The following is a 14,496-nucleotide window of genomic DNA, read 5'->3' as shown; positions in this document are numbered from 1 at the left end:
AACTTTCTGATAAGGGACATTTTAAACCTAGTCATTGTCACTTCAACGTTGTTCTCTAATATGCCTGGACTACTTCGCGAAGAAGTCTTTGCCGCGAAGTCGACTTTGCCCCAATTAATATCAGGATTGAATTCCAGAGCCCCTATGTCCGTGTGGCAAGAATCAGACAGCAGAGCACATCCTGCAGGCTTGTCCATACCACAGTGCTCTGAGGGACACCACCTGGCCAGAGGAGACAGCGCTACAAAAGAAGCTATACGGCCCCAGAGAGGACTTGGAGAGGACAGCACGTTTCGCCCTGCAGTCCGGACTGACGATCTAACAGCGAACGACAAGAAGAAGAAGAATTCCAGAGCCCAAAGTATGCTTCGCCGAGACTTCGCGAAGTGCTTTTGTTTACCAAAAATTCAGTGCCAAAGTTTCGTGCAGCGAGAGTTGTGAAATAGATTTCGCGAAGTTGACTCCACCCAAGTAATATCAGGTCCACCCAAGTAATATCAGGTCCACCCAAGTAATATCAGGTCCACCCAAGTAATATCAGGTCCACCCAAGTAATATCAGGTCCACCCAAGTAATATCAGGTCCACCCAAGTAATATCAGGTCCACCCAAGTAATATCAGGTCCACCCAAGTAATATCAGGCTTTAAAGACTGCCACGCTGGTTGCGACTGTGTCAGAGATATCCTTGAAAAGAATTGACACTTTCACCTGCGTACACTGTTAGCGGCAAGGCCGGACTTAGTGTAGGATAGGGAGGGACAAGGCCGGACTTAGTGTAGGATAGGGAGGGACAAGGCCGGACTTAGTGTAGGATAGGGAGGGACAAGGCCGGACTTAGTGTAGGATAGGGAGGGACAAGGCCGGACTTAGTGTAGGATAGGGAGGGACAAGGCCGGACTTAGTGTAGGATAGGGAGGGACAAGGCCGGACTTAGTGTAGGATAGGGAGGGACAAGGCCGGACTAAGTAGGATAGGGAGGGACTTTCAAAATTAGATGTGATACAGGTGGTTGTCCCCCCCCCCCCCCCCAGATGCTGTTTAAATTCAACTTTTGAAAGGGGTATTTTCAGTGGATCTCTCTTTTTTTTTAAAAAAAGGTACATTTGCCGGGTAAAGTGTGGGGGGGGGGGGACTTCCGGAACCAAGTTACCGCCACCACCCGCCCCCCCCCCCCCCCCTCCTCAGATCCAGCCCTGAGCAGCGATCTTACAGTACAGGTATCTAAGTTCGAACTGTGGCCGGTGGTAGCGTTATGAAGGTTTCGAATTTTGTCAGGGAGATCCTTGAAAAGACATGACTCTTTCACGTGAGTACAACATTAGCAGTGGTCTTATTACAAGATCTCATGCGAATGAGAATGCATGACGTATGTTGTTTGTCGAGTAATTCCGACTAGCGCGAGCGTTCCTTCTCCAGAACGATGGTTTCTTCTGAACGGGATTGTTTACGTCACGAGAGACACAAAACTAACCATACCAACCAATCCCATTAACCCAAATAAGCTTACAATTTCCCCCTCGCCCTTTCAAATCTCGCGCCAAGTCTCGAGTCGACTCCCACGCTCCGCGACATAATCCCAAGACAGCGCGTGAACGTGAACACCCCACGAAAACAAGCAGAGCGAGGCTGGAACTGATTATATTCCAGGGACTTGGGCGCTACCTCCCGCTCCCCCCATTATTTCTGTGGGTGGGAAAAGCGATTGACCTTTTCTCTTCACCATTACCCTCTACTCTTGTAATTGGACCGCGAAGGGAACGTTTGGTGACATTTCTTTTTTTTGGGTGTGACATTTCTTTTTTTGGGTGTGGCATTTATTTTTGGGGGTGTGACATTTCTTTTTGGGGGTGCGACATTTCTTTTTTGGGGTGTGACATTTCTTTTTTGGGGTGTGACATTTCTTTTTGGGGGTGTGACATTTCTTTTTGGGGGTGTGACATTTCTTTTTTGGGGTGTGACATTTCTTTTTGGGGTTGTGACATATCTTTTTTGGGGGTGTGACATTTCTTTTTGGGGGTGTGACATTTCTTTTTTTGGGTGTGACATTTCTTTTTGGGGGTGTGACATTTCCTTTTTGGTGTGTGACATTTCTTTTTGGGGGTGTGACATTTCTTTTTTGGTGTGTGACATTTCTTTTTGGGGTTGTGACATTTCTTTTTGGGGGATGTGACATTTCTTTTTGGGGGGTGTGACATTTCTTTTTGGGGGTGTGACATTTCTTTTTGGGGGTGTGACATTTCTTTTTTGGGGTGTGACATTTCTTTTTTTGGGTAGTGATTTTGATTATAGAGACGTTGATCGACTCTCTTGAGGTCAGGTGAGACATGGAACGTTTAAATGTTCCAATACACTCTAGCAAGGGGGGCGGGGGGGAGAGGGGAGAGGGACGTTTATCCAGTGTGGCATTACTTTGCGACAGGGAGGGTCTTCTTTTCAAATGGGCTGCACAAAATGTTAAAAATAGATAAAATCGTCGTGTGTCGTGCCCACTTACGGGTCATGCTTTTTATTTGAATTTTTTTATAAATTTTTTTAATTTTTTTTTTTTTTGCTTGCTTACAAACCCAGAGCGAGTCGATTTTGCGTTTAGCTTGCCGTCGTTGTTCCAAAACCGTGAAGACAAAAAGCCAATTATGACATCCACAACGCATAACATAACAGAAATAAGACCGGTCTGTTCAAGTTACTTGTAATTAAGATAAGTGACCCTGGAACCTACATTTTGTGTTTTCCGTGTCATAAGAAGAAAAACAATGTTCGTGTTATCAGTGATACCTATATTGCGGCACTTTGAGATCTTAACAGTCATGACCACATGTACATTTTGTGGTTAAATCCAGAGCTTTTGCATTGATTGCTTGCTTCGAATCTTGCATAGGATTGTATTTCAATAGTCGGTATGTCTGAAAATCACAAACACACACAGACACACACACACAGACAGACACACACACACACACACACATACATACATACACACACACACACACACACACACACACACACACACACACACACGCGCGCGCGCGCGCACACACACACACACACACACATACACACGCACGCGCGCGCACCCAAGTTTCTCTCTCTCTTTTTTATGCGTAATGTTTCTTTCAATCCGTTTGCTCGTATGTCTGTGTGCGTATATGCTAACGTGTCTTTATGAAACTCATTCGATGCAATCTTTAACCAGAAAAAGAACAAAAACAGATACTTGCCTGTCTTTATAAAACAGAAATGTGCCTCTAGGCCTGCCTCCCAATTACAAGAACGACATTACACAAAGACATATATATATATCAATCAGTAAGAAGCGTCGCATATGTCTTCACACACACAAAGTATAAATTTCCCATGTATATCATATTGCAATAGGTGCATGATACAATTTGACACCCAATCAAAATGGATCATCTGGTCAACAGAATAATTAGAACCAATGACCGCTTTCTTATAGTTGAAGTGCGCATGCCCTACTTTCTTGTGACGACCCCTCTTTTGATTGGTCCGTCTGAAACACCCTATGCAAATCAACATCATTCTGCAGTTTGATTTGTCGAAAGAAAATGAATGCATTACTACGAGACTTGGTCAACGTTGTGACGTCATGTTCTGTCGTCTGCGCACTTAGTTCATCGAATTACGCACACGTTTTCCCCTCGTGATGCTTTGAACGTCAGATAGCTTTCTAGCTGTTACTCAAAAGGCCACGTCGAAAAGAAACCAAATAACCGTTTAGATCTGACCTGACGAGGTGTGTGTGAGGTGTGTGTGTGTATGATCAAAAAAATCTAAAAAATCAGCAGACAATCACGACGACCGTTGGTAAGTACAAAACATTTTGTCTGGAATTATTACGATCTAATTTCTTCTTCGATTTTTTAATTCAAGCCGTAGTGAAAAGGGGGTATGTTGAGGTCCCGATTAAAAAGATATCGACTTGTCCAACACCAAAACTAATCTTATGGCATGAATTTGACGGATTACACATTTTTGGTCTCTTTTTTCTTGTCCTGTGTGTGTTGACTGTTTCGATGGAAACAAAGTCAAAAAACAAGAATTTAAGTTTATTGGAACGTTCAATTATTGACAATAATAATAATGATAATAGTAATAATAATGATAATAATAATAATGATAATAATAATAATAATAATAATAATAATAATTGTCAGTAAGTACTGGTGTCACATGACTGATGTGAACCAGTTGATTGGCTAATGGCGATGCGCTAAAACTGTTACCGCACTCTTGGAGTGCGCTAACTTTTCCACAGAGCGTATTCTTCCGCCCTTTGCCGAAGCAAGACTGTGCTCTCATCCTCAGAATTAATTAATGACATGTAGCTTATATTCTCCACAATACCAAATGACCATAAATTCCCTGCTTCTCAATTATAGCAGAAGTGGGGTTTTTCTGACAGATTGCATGTGCCTGTGCCACAGTGCCACTGATCTAAAAATAGAAGCTGCTGTGTTTCATCTAATTTTCGCCGACTTGCATAGATTCTTCTCATATGCCGTGTTAGTGGCATGTAGCTTATCATCCACATTACCAAATGATGAGTTAGTATAAAATTCCCACCCGCTAGCAGAAAACACAAGTGTTATTCCGATAACGTACCAGCTAGACCAGTTTGGAAGAGTGACTGACTCGATCGACTCTGTCATACGTAGCACTGACTACACTGAAATACGACTGCATCAGTTCAGTAAATGAATGGTTTCTGAATTATTATTTCAAGGCAAGAACAATCGTAATCGAAAACGTGTAGGGTTCAGAACGTTCTTACCATATATAACACTTATTACCAGCCTGCCTCGTGCGTCCAGACTCAGTGCAGACTGCAGTGGTTTGATTGCCCTAGCAGACGACATAAACCCCGCTCAGCAAATTAACATGTTGGGCAAATGTGAACGAAAAAACGATGGGGATATAATACGTGTAGGGTTCAGAGCATTCTTACCGTTCATATTTAGTACCAGACTCCCCGATGAGTGAAGATACCACACGAGAAACATGCCACATTTATTTTGAAAATGTGCCGCTTTCCGTCGACCTTGGCAAGGGGCAAAACTCTGCACAGTCAATCTGTCGAAGCTCGATGAAGGTTTCGAATCGCAAATTAAGAGCACAGTCCTTTCTCCGAGTTTAAATGAGGTCTCTATGAAAGATCATCACTTTTTAGCTTAACGCTACACTGGAATTTACCAACAGAAATTAAAACAAGAGTTTGCGTGTGACGAAAGCACGACACACTTGAGACAGCCCACACAAAAGTAGATCCAGTGACACAAACCTGACCACACAGTTACGCCTATCCAAATGCGCGTTGCAAAATGTGCGTTTTGAATCTTCTTTTTTTCTCTGGCGGTACTGACAATATCGTTATTGAAACAATCCCAGTGCACTAAGGGATTTATAGAGCAAATCTCGAAAATAATTATTGAACTCAGCGCTATGCGCTTCGTTCAATAATGAATTTTCTCGATTTGCTCTATAAATCCCTTAGTGCACTGGGATGTCTCAATAACTTAAATAATAATAATAATAATAATAATAATAATAATAATAATAATAATAATAATAATAATAATAATAATAATAATAATAATAATAATAATAATAATAATAATAATAATAATACGAGAATTTATAACGCGCACATATCTCACCACAAGGCGACTCAAGGCGCACTCATACACATTTTTTCGCATTAATTAACAACTCATGCACACTACGTTACATTGTTTTGTCAATAATTAAACGTTCCAATAGCACACAATTCTTATTTGGTTTTATTCTTGAATTTTGGAACGTTGGCAGTCTATCTGGTTTTGTGTTTGGATGGAAACAGAAAGACACAAACCGTTTCTTTTCGACAAGATGTGGGTTTCAGTTGAAAGCAATATTGCGTTGATATTTAAAGGTGGTCGTCTACATTTTTGCTTTTTTTCAATAATCTTATGGTTAGATTTCGCTAAAAAGTTATGTCAGATGATGAATGAACCATGGGGAAAAAAGTTATAGAAAAAAAAATATATGTAAAAAAAGATTTTATTTTTGGGTAGCGTGACTCACGCTTCCAATATTTTGTTTTCTGTTTGCTGAGAACATGTGCTTTGCCTAAAAATACTGACCAATCAAATTCATGTCACTATGCTTATAGCCACGCCCAAACAAGTGCAGCAACAGTTTGACACTGGAGCGCTGTCCACGCTTTTTTTTAAACGCACAAAATGCACGGGATTTGAGAGGAGTTTTGTGCTTGGCATTTTCCAAATAAGGATATCCTACTATGAATACTACGCTGGAATACTACAATGAATTTTCAAACGGCTACACTGACTTTGTCTTTCCTGATCGAAAGGGGGTGTATTGTTGATATTTGTAGATAATAGACTCTGCATTTTAATGGTCAAATGGCGATTTCGGTATAAAAATGTAGACAAGGACCTTTAAAAGGGCATCTACACGTATATCTGGCCGCAGATTCACTGTCATGCTTAGGCGAGAGACAGGTCTTGAGATAGGTGGATGAGGTTTGGTCTGTATGACTGAGCCTGATTTTACTGCTTTCGACAGACATCGGAAACTACCGACGTTTAAAGATTGACACTTTGACTTACTTAAAAATAAAAATTAAAAAAAGGGAAATTAAATCAATCCAAGTGCCTTAATTCCAATAATGTGCACCTTGACTTAATTTTTCTGCAACAATGCTTCCGATATCCATGGACAAAAAAGTGTCATTTTTGCTGGAAACTAACTTCAGGTATACATGTTATTTGTGTGTGCCAGTTTAAACAAACACACTCATACACTCCCACACATACACGCACGCACGCACGCACGAATGCACACACACACACATATATATATATACACACACACACACACAAACACGCGCAAGCACACGCACACACACACAAACACACACACACACATTCATACACGCACGCACGAATGCACACACACACACACACACACACAAACACACACACAAACACACACACACACACACAAACACGCAAGCACACACGCACACACACACACACGCACGCACGCACGAATGCACACACACACACACACACACACACACACACACACACACATATATATACACATACACATACACACACACATACATACACACACACACACACACACACACACACACACACACACACACACACACACACACACACACTCATCGTACCTTTGTACACACTCATCTGTCACCATTTTTTCCTCCTTCCAATTTGTTTTTCGTTTTTTGTATATCCTTCCATTTCATTAAAAAAATTTAAATTTTTTTACAGCTTCAGTTCTCTCCAATACACGTCAATCACATGTTTCTTCCTTTCTTTTGTGATAATTTGTTTTTCTTTTAAAACATATTACCTCCCTGCTATGAGAGCTTGTCGCACTTTTGACAAGATCGGCAAACCATAGTTTTCCATTCTGTGAACGGCTGTCATAAAACGCCCGAAGCAAGGGGACAGTGCAGAGAATTAAATCGTTAACTGCTTTCACTGTTTTTGTCGCTTGGCATTTCCGCGCCGGTATCGCTCGCCTGCGGTCACACAAGTGAGATTTTTTTTTTCCCGACTGAGGGTTTGTCGAGATTTACTTGTGCAGTTTTGTGGATAGTTTTCGTTGTTGGTAATTGTTTTGATCGTTGGTTTTTTGTTGTTGTTGAAAGTTTTGTACCGTTAATATATTTACTTATTTATTGCTGTTCTCCTCTGGTAGTCTCTCCATTTCTTAGTCTGTCTCTCTTTGTTCCTCTTCGATTTTCTCAGAGTCTCTATCTCTGTCTCTGCCTGGCTCTCTTTCTCTCTCTCCCACTCTCTTTTTTCCTCTCTATCTCTCACCCCTTTGTCCTCTCTCTCTCTCTTGTTATTTTTTTTCTCTGTCATTCTCCCCCCCCCCTCCCCTCCTCTCTCCTTCGGTCTCTGTCTCTGCCTGCCTCTCTCTCTCTCTCTCTCTCTCCAGCTCTTGCTCTCTCTCTGTCACTCTCTCTCTCTCTCTCTCTCTCTCTCTCTCTCTCTCTCTCTCTCTCTCTCTCTCTCTCTAGCTCTAGCTCTCTCTCTCTCTCACTCTCTCTCTCACTCTCTCTCTATTTCTCTCTTTCTCTCTCTATTTCTCTTTCTTTCTCTCTCTCTCTATTTCTCTTTCTTTCTCTCTCCCTCTCTCTCTCTCTCTCTCTCTCTCTCTCTCTCTCTCCTCCAGCTCTAGGTCTCTCTCTCTCCCTCTCTAGCTCTAGCTCTCTCTCTCCGAGGCTCTCACTCTCTCTCTCTCTCTCCCCCCTCTTTATTTCTCTCTCCCTTCCTCTCTCTCTCTCTCTCTCACTCTCTCTCACTCTCTCTCTCTCTCTCACTCTCTCTCTCTCTCACTCTCTCTCTCTCTTTCTCTCTCACTCTCTCTCTCTTTCTTTCTCTTTCTCTCTCTCTCTCTCCCTCTCTAGCTCTCTCTCTCTCTCTCCCTCTCTAGCTTTAGCTCTCTCTCTCTCTTTCTCTCTCTCTCTCTCTCCCCCCCCCCCCCTCTTTCTTTCTCTCTCCCTCTCTCTCTCTCTCTCTCTCCCTCTCCCTCTCTAGCTCTAGCTCTCTCTCTCACTCTCTCTCTCACTCTCTCTCTCTCTGTCTCTGTCTCTCTCTCTCTCTCTCTCTCTCTCTCTCTCTCTCTCTCTCTCCCCCTACCTCTTCACAACTGACATATACACCAGTTCCTCTGGTATAGACTCATATCGTCCATACGTGGTTTCAAGCCTATCATTTTTCATCCCTTTCTCATGCCAGATGTTAGCAAGCTCTCATCAACAATGACTGTCAGCCCCAATAATATGACAGCCCTATAAATGATAACCTCAGTCAGAAAGTAATAGAACCCGGCAGATAACCATTCAGCAAAAGAGAGAGCGAGAGAGAGAGAGAGAGAGAGAGAGAGAGAGAGAGAGAGAGAGAGAGAGAGAGAGAGAGAGAGAGAGAGAGAGAGAGAGAGAGAGAGAGAGAGAGAGAGAGAGAGAGAAATAGACAGAAACGAAAAGAAAGAAAAAAAGACAACATATGAAAATTAACAAGACGTGTTTCAATGGTATTGTGTCCTTACAGAAAAAGGGTTGATAGGTCGAAGAATAGTCTTTAGTCGTTATGATTGATTGATTGATTGATTGATTGATTGTTTGCGGCTTCTAGCTTCTTCAAATATCACAAAAGCCACTAAATGGCGGTTAGAAAAAGTTTTCAAAACAAAACAAAAACAAGAAAAAAACAAGCAGACAAATCTGTTCTGGCTTGTCGCGTTTCTGACAAGTTAGTCAGAGGTAATAATTAGGTAGTCATGTGAATGGCACCGCCAACTGACTCGGGTGCTCTCAGAGAGATACAATACTACAGCGTACAGCTTATACGGTTCAGCGTGGAGGATTTGCATCAGTATTTATTTACGTTGCTTATGGGCAGAATGTACCTGCGCAGAGTCAGCGGCACAGACGACGCACTGCCTATTATTTATGCCGCGATAGGGATTATGACGAGTACTTGGCCTGTTTTCCTTTCATGCAACGTGTAGCGGGCTGGGATAATCTGCAGTGCGTCGTCTGTCCTGCTGAAGTTACATAAGTGAGCGGAGCCCCTTAAGGGCAGAATATACCTGCGCAGAGTCAGCGGCACAGACGACGCACTGCATATTATTGATGCTGCGATAGGGTTTATTACGAGTACTTGGCCTGTTTTCTTTTCACGCAACATGTAGCGGGCTGGGATAATCTGCATTGCGTCGTCTGTGCCGCTGACTCTGTGCAGGTATATTCTGCCCCTTAGTGGTTCTCTGTGTGGTATTTTTGCTGTTGCTTGGTCTATTTCCGTCTCTTTCTCTGTCTACCGTGCCAAATGCACGCCGCATTGTGCTCACCCGCGTGAAGGAGGGGCATGGGAGGGGGAGGAGGGGAGGACGGGGGGGGGGGAGGGAGGGGGTGATGTGCGTACGTCAAGTCCGTGAGGGGTGAAGTGAGTGTGTGTTATTGTTATATGATGCATAAACTCTTGTCGGTGTTGCTGGAAAGTGTGTGTGTGTGTGTGCGTGTGTGTGTGTGTGTGTGTGTGTGTGTGTGTGTGTGTGTGTGTGTGTGTGTATGTGTGTGTCCGTGTGTGAATTTGAAGGTCTCTCTCTGTCTGTCTGTCTGTCTGTCTGTCTGTCTGTCTGTCTCTATCTTCTTCCCTATGCCCCCTTTAAATTCTCTGCATTCAGCTGGTACGTAGCAGAGCTGCGCCTTCCCGGTAAATGATTTAAGTATCTGTGCATCCCCTAGTGACCATGTTAGCACACAACAGTTAGGCAGACAAGTTCTGTCCAATTCACACACCAGTGTGGAAGACAAGTGTCCAATTCACACAACAGTGTGGAAGACAAGTACTGTCCAATTCACACAATACTGTGGAAGACAAGTACTGTCCAATTCACACAACAGTGTGGAAGACAAGTACTGTCCAATTCACACAATACTGTGGAAGACAAGTACTGTCCAATTCACACAACAGTGTGACAGACAAGTACTGTCTAATTCACACAATACTGTGGAAGACAAGTACTGTCCAATTCACACAACAGTGTGGAAGACAAGTACTGTCCAATTCACACAATACTGTGGAAGACAAGTACTGTCCAATTCACACAACAGTGTGGAAGACTGTACATGTCCAATTCACACAATACTGTGGAAGACAAGTACTGTCCAATTCACACAACAGTGTGGAAGACAAGTGCTGTCCAATTCACACAACAGTGTGGAAGACAAGTGCTGTCCAATTCACACAACAGTGTGGAAGACAAGTACTGTCCAATTCACACAATACTGTGGAAGACAAGTACTGTCCAATTCACACAACAGTGTGGAAGACAAGTACTGTCCAATTCACACAATACTGGGGAAGACAAGTACCGTCCAATTCACACAACAGTGTGGAAGACAAGTACTGTACATGTCCAATTCACACAATACTGTGGAAGACAAGTTCTGTCCAATTCACACACCAGTGTGGAAGACAAGTGTCCAATTCACACAACAGTGTGGAAGACAAGTACTGTCCAATTCACACAATACTGTGGAAGACAAGTTCTGTCCAATTCACACACCAGTGTGGAAGACAAGTGTCCAATTCACACAACAGTGTGGAAGACAAGTACTGTCCAATTCACACAATACTGTGGAAGACAAGTACTGTCCAATTCACACAATACTGTGGAAGACAAGTACTGTCCAATTCACACAATACTGTGGAAGACAAGTACTGTCCAATTCACACAACAATGTGACAGACAATGTCCAATTCACACGACATAACAAGTGTTTATTACGCACAGAATAACAAGACTAAAAGCAGATGTGTAACTGTTTCAGCATGATCAGCCATTACAGGTGTGACCGTCACAAACGCAGTCAAGCGTTTCTGTCTGATGAGCTTTTACCTTCAGAATAATGTGAAAGGGAATGAAACTCCGTGTGATATGATCGCGCAACAACAGATTTTGTATTGAGCTCCCCAGGAGGCACAGAAGAAGAAGCAAGAAGGCGTATATTGGTCTGGGTTTTCCATTTGAACGTGCTTTGCGATATTTTACATAGCAACAGAGAATGCGATGTTCATCAACAATGACCGCCATTTTTTCAATGCACCGAATAACGATATACCCTGACTAGAACAAACGATTAAATCAAAATCGTTCAGAGAATAACCGCCGCACTCAGTAATTTATGGACAGACTGAATACATAAGGGATATGCATGATTGACCTCGCACACGCACGCACACACTCACACACACGCACACACGCACGCACGCACGCACGTACACACACACACACACACACACACACACGCGCGCACGCACACACACACACGCACGCACGCATGCACGCACGCACACACACACACACACACACACACACACGCACACACACACACACACACACACGCACGCACGCACACACACACACACGCACACACGCACGCACACACACACACACACACACACACACACACACCATGAAGAGTTGATAGGCAACCGCAAGAGTCACGAACTTAGAGTTGTAAACAGATCTGCGGAAGCAAAAATTGGTGGTAACTTGTTAATTCCTTTCTGAAGAAAAAAGGTGTTGCATGTAACGAAATCCCACCGCTAGAGGATAATGGAAAAATTATTGATAACATTTGTGAAAAAACGATTTTGTTTAATAATTATTTTCTTCTTCTTCTTCTTCGTTCATGGGCTTAGACTCCCACGTTCACTCATGTTTTAAGCACAAGTGGAGTTGTACGTGTTTGACCGTTTTTACCCCGCCATTCAGGCAGCATACGCGGATTTCGGGGGAGGTATGCTGCGTATTTTCGTGTTTCTATAAACCACCGAACTCTGACATGGATTACAGGATCTTTTCCGTGCGCACTTGGTCTTGTGCTTGCGTGTACACACGAAGGGGGTTAAGTCACTAGCAGGTCTGCACATAAGTTGACCTGGGAGATCGGAAAAATCTCCACTCTGAACCCACCAGGCGGCAGCGACCGGGATTCGAACTCATGAACTCATGATTAGGAGGCCGACGTCTTACCACCACGCCACTGCGCCCGTCTTAATAATTATTTTGAAAGCCAGTCTAAAGTTGAAAATCCAGACGATCCCCTGCCCAAGGCAAATTGGTGCGGTACGTCTTCACTGACTTTTGAATTGACAGAAACAGAAGTTGTCCAAGTGCTAAGGAACTTAGATTTATCCAAGGCCGTGGGCCCTGACGGAATACACAATAAATTGCTTGTAGTTGTACCTGTTATTATTTCACCGCTTAGAGTTCTCTTTAACAGATCCTTGTCCGAGGGTGTTTTTCCAGTTGTCTGGAAAACTGCTCACATTACGCCCATTTATAAGAAAGGCGATAGGAGTGCTTGTTCCAACTACCGTCCAATCTCTTTGCTGAGTTGTATTGGGAAGGTGCTCGAAAAATGTGTGCAAATCCGTGTGTTTGGTTATTTGCAAAATTATAATCTGATTACACACTGTCAATCTGGTTTTATTGCTGGTGATTCGACTGTTTACCAATTACTGAGTATATATGGCGATTTTTGTGTTGCACTTGATAAAAACATTATGTCACAGGCAATATTTTCTGATGTATCTAAAGCTTTCGATAAAGTTTGGCATCGTGGTCTGCTACATAAGCTTGAGGCGATAGGTATAAGAGGTCCCTTGCTTGTTTGGTTCGAACATTACTTGAGTGATCGCAGACAAGCAGTAGTACTGAAAGGAACCAAATCAAGCTATGTCACCCCTTCTGCTGGTGTCCCTCAGGGTTCTGTTTTAGGACCTCTATTATTTCTCATTTATATTAACGATATTGGTACTGGTCTTGAATCAATGTTGAAACTCTTTGCAGACGATACGAGCATGTAGCTATGTTTAGATAACGATGATATACGAGCTGAGATTTTGAATTCTGATTTGGATAAAATTTGCGCATGGACTTTAAAATGGAAAGTCACTTTTAATTGTCAAAAGACAGAATTGTTGGACATTTGTAGGCAAAAAAAATTTGTTACTTCCACCATTGTATTTTGAAGATGCACTTTTGATTGATGTTGAAAATCACAAGCACCTTGGCGTCATCCTACAAGGTAATTGTAAATGGGATTCCCACATAAAAAGTCTCATTGCTAAATGTAGAAAGTCAATTGCGTGTTTTGGTTTATTCAAGTATCGTCTAAACAGAAAATCGCTTGAAGTTATATACAAATCCTTTATATTACCATTGTTTGATTACGCGGACGTTATTTGGGATAACTGTACGAAGTGTTCAGCAGACGAGTTGGAGACCTTGGTCCACGATGCAATCCGAATTATTGTAGGCGCAGTTCGTGGTACAAGCCACCAAACATTGTATAATGAATCGGTTTTGTGCCCCTGAAAGAAAGGCGACGTCTTCATAAACTCTTGCTGTATTGTAAAATTGTAAATCGTTTAACCCCAGCATATTTATATTCCAAACTGCCGGTCCTGGTTTCCGATGTAAATCCTTACCACAGACGACGCCCTCTTGAACGTAAGGTTCCATTATGCAGAAGTGAGTTATGTAAATCTTCATTTTTTCCTTCAACGACAGCTTTGTGGAATAATCTTCCAGAAAATATACGACAAACGCAGTCAGTTGGTGAATTTAAAAGATTTTTGACCAATGGAGATGTTGTTGTTCCACAGTATTATTATTTAGGCAACCGCAAGGCACAGGTACTTCACAGCAGGTTGAGATTAAATATGAGCGATTGTTAACGTTGTTAACCGACACCTCTCTGATAATTTAGAATGCACGTGTGGAGTACGCCCGGAAGATGCTGAACACTTTTTGTTACATTGTCCAAAATTTAGAGAACATAGAACCATTTTATTCAATAGTCTGCCAACGCACGTTCTGGACTGCAAAACACTTTTGTTTGGAAATACTGATTT

The 14,496-nt window shown here is 42.5% G+C and overlaps 1 protein-coding gene across 1 annotated transcript in view; it reads left to right on the top strand.

The window, feature by feature from the left end:
• The first annotated feature begins 3,740 nt into the window (after positions 1-3,740).
• Positions 3,741-14,496, top strand: part of LOC138945935 (acetylcholinesterase-like) — a 69,686-nt gene continuing 58,930 nt past the window's right edge. Inside the window, exon 1 of the mRNA XM_070317459.1 lies at positions 3,741-3,826. The gene's annotated coding sequence lies outside the window, so the exon portion shown is untranslated. The remainder of the gene's footprint in view (positions 3,827-14,496) is intronic.

Source organism: Littorina saxatilis, linkage group LG13 (assembly GCF_037325665.1).
Source record: "Littorina saxatilis isolate snail1 linkage group LG13, US_GU_Lsax_2.0, whole genome shotgun sequence".
NCBI lineage: Eukaryota > Metazoa > Mollusca > Gastropoda > Littorinimorpha > Littorinidae > Littorina > Littorina saxatilis.
The sequence above is the reverse complement of the archived record's forward strand: the minus strand, read 5'-3'. Positions and strand labels throughout refer to the sequence as shown.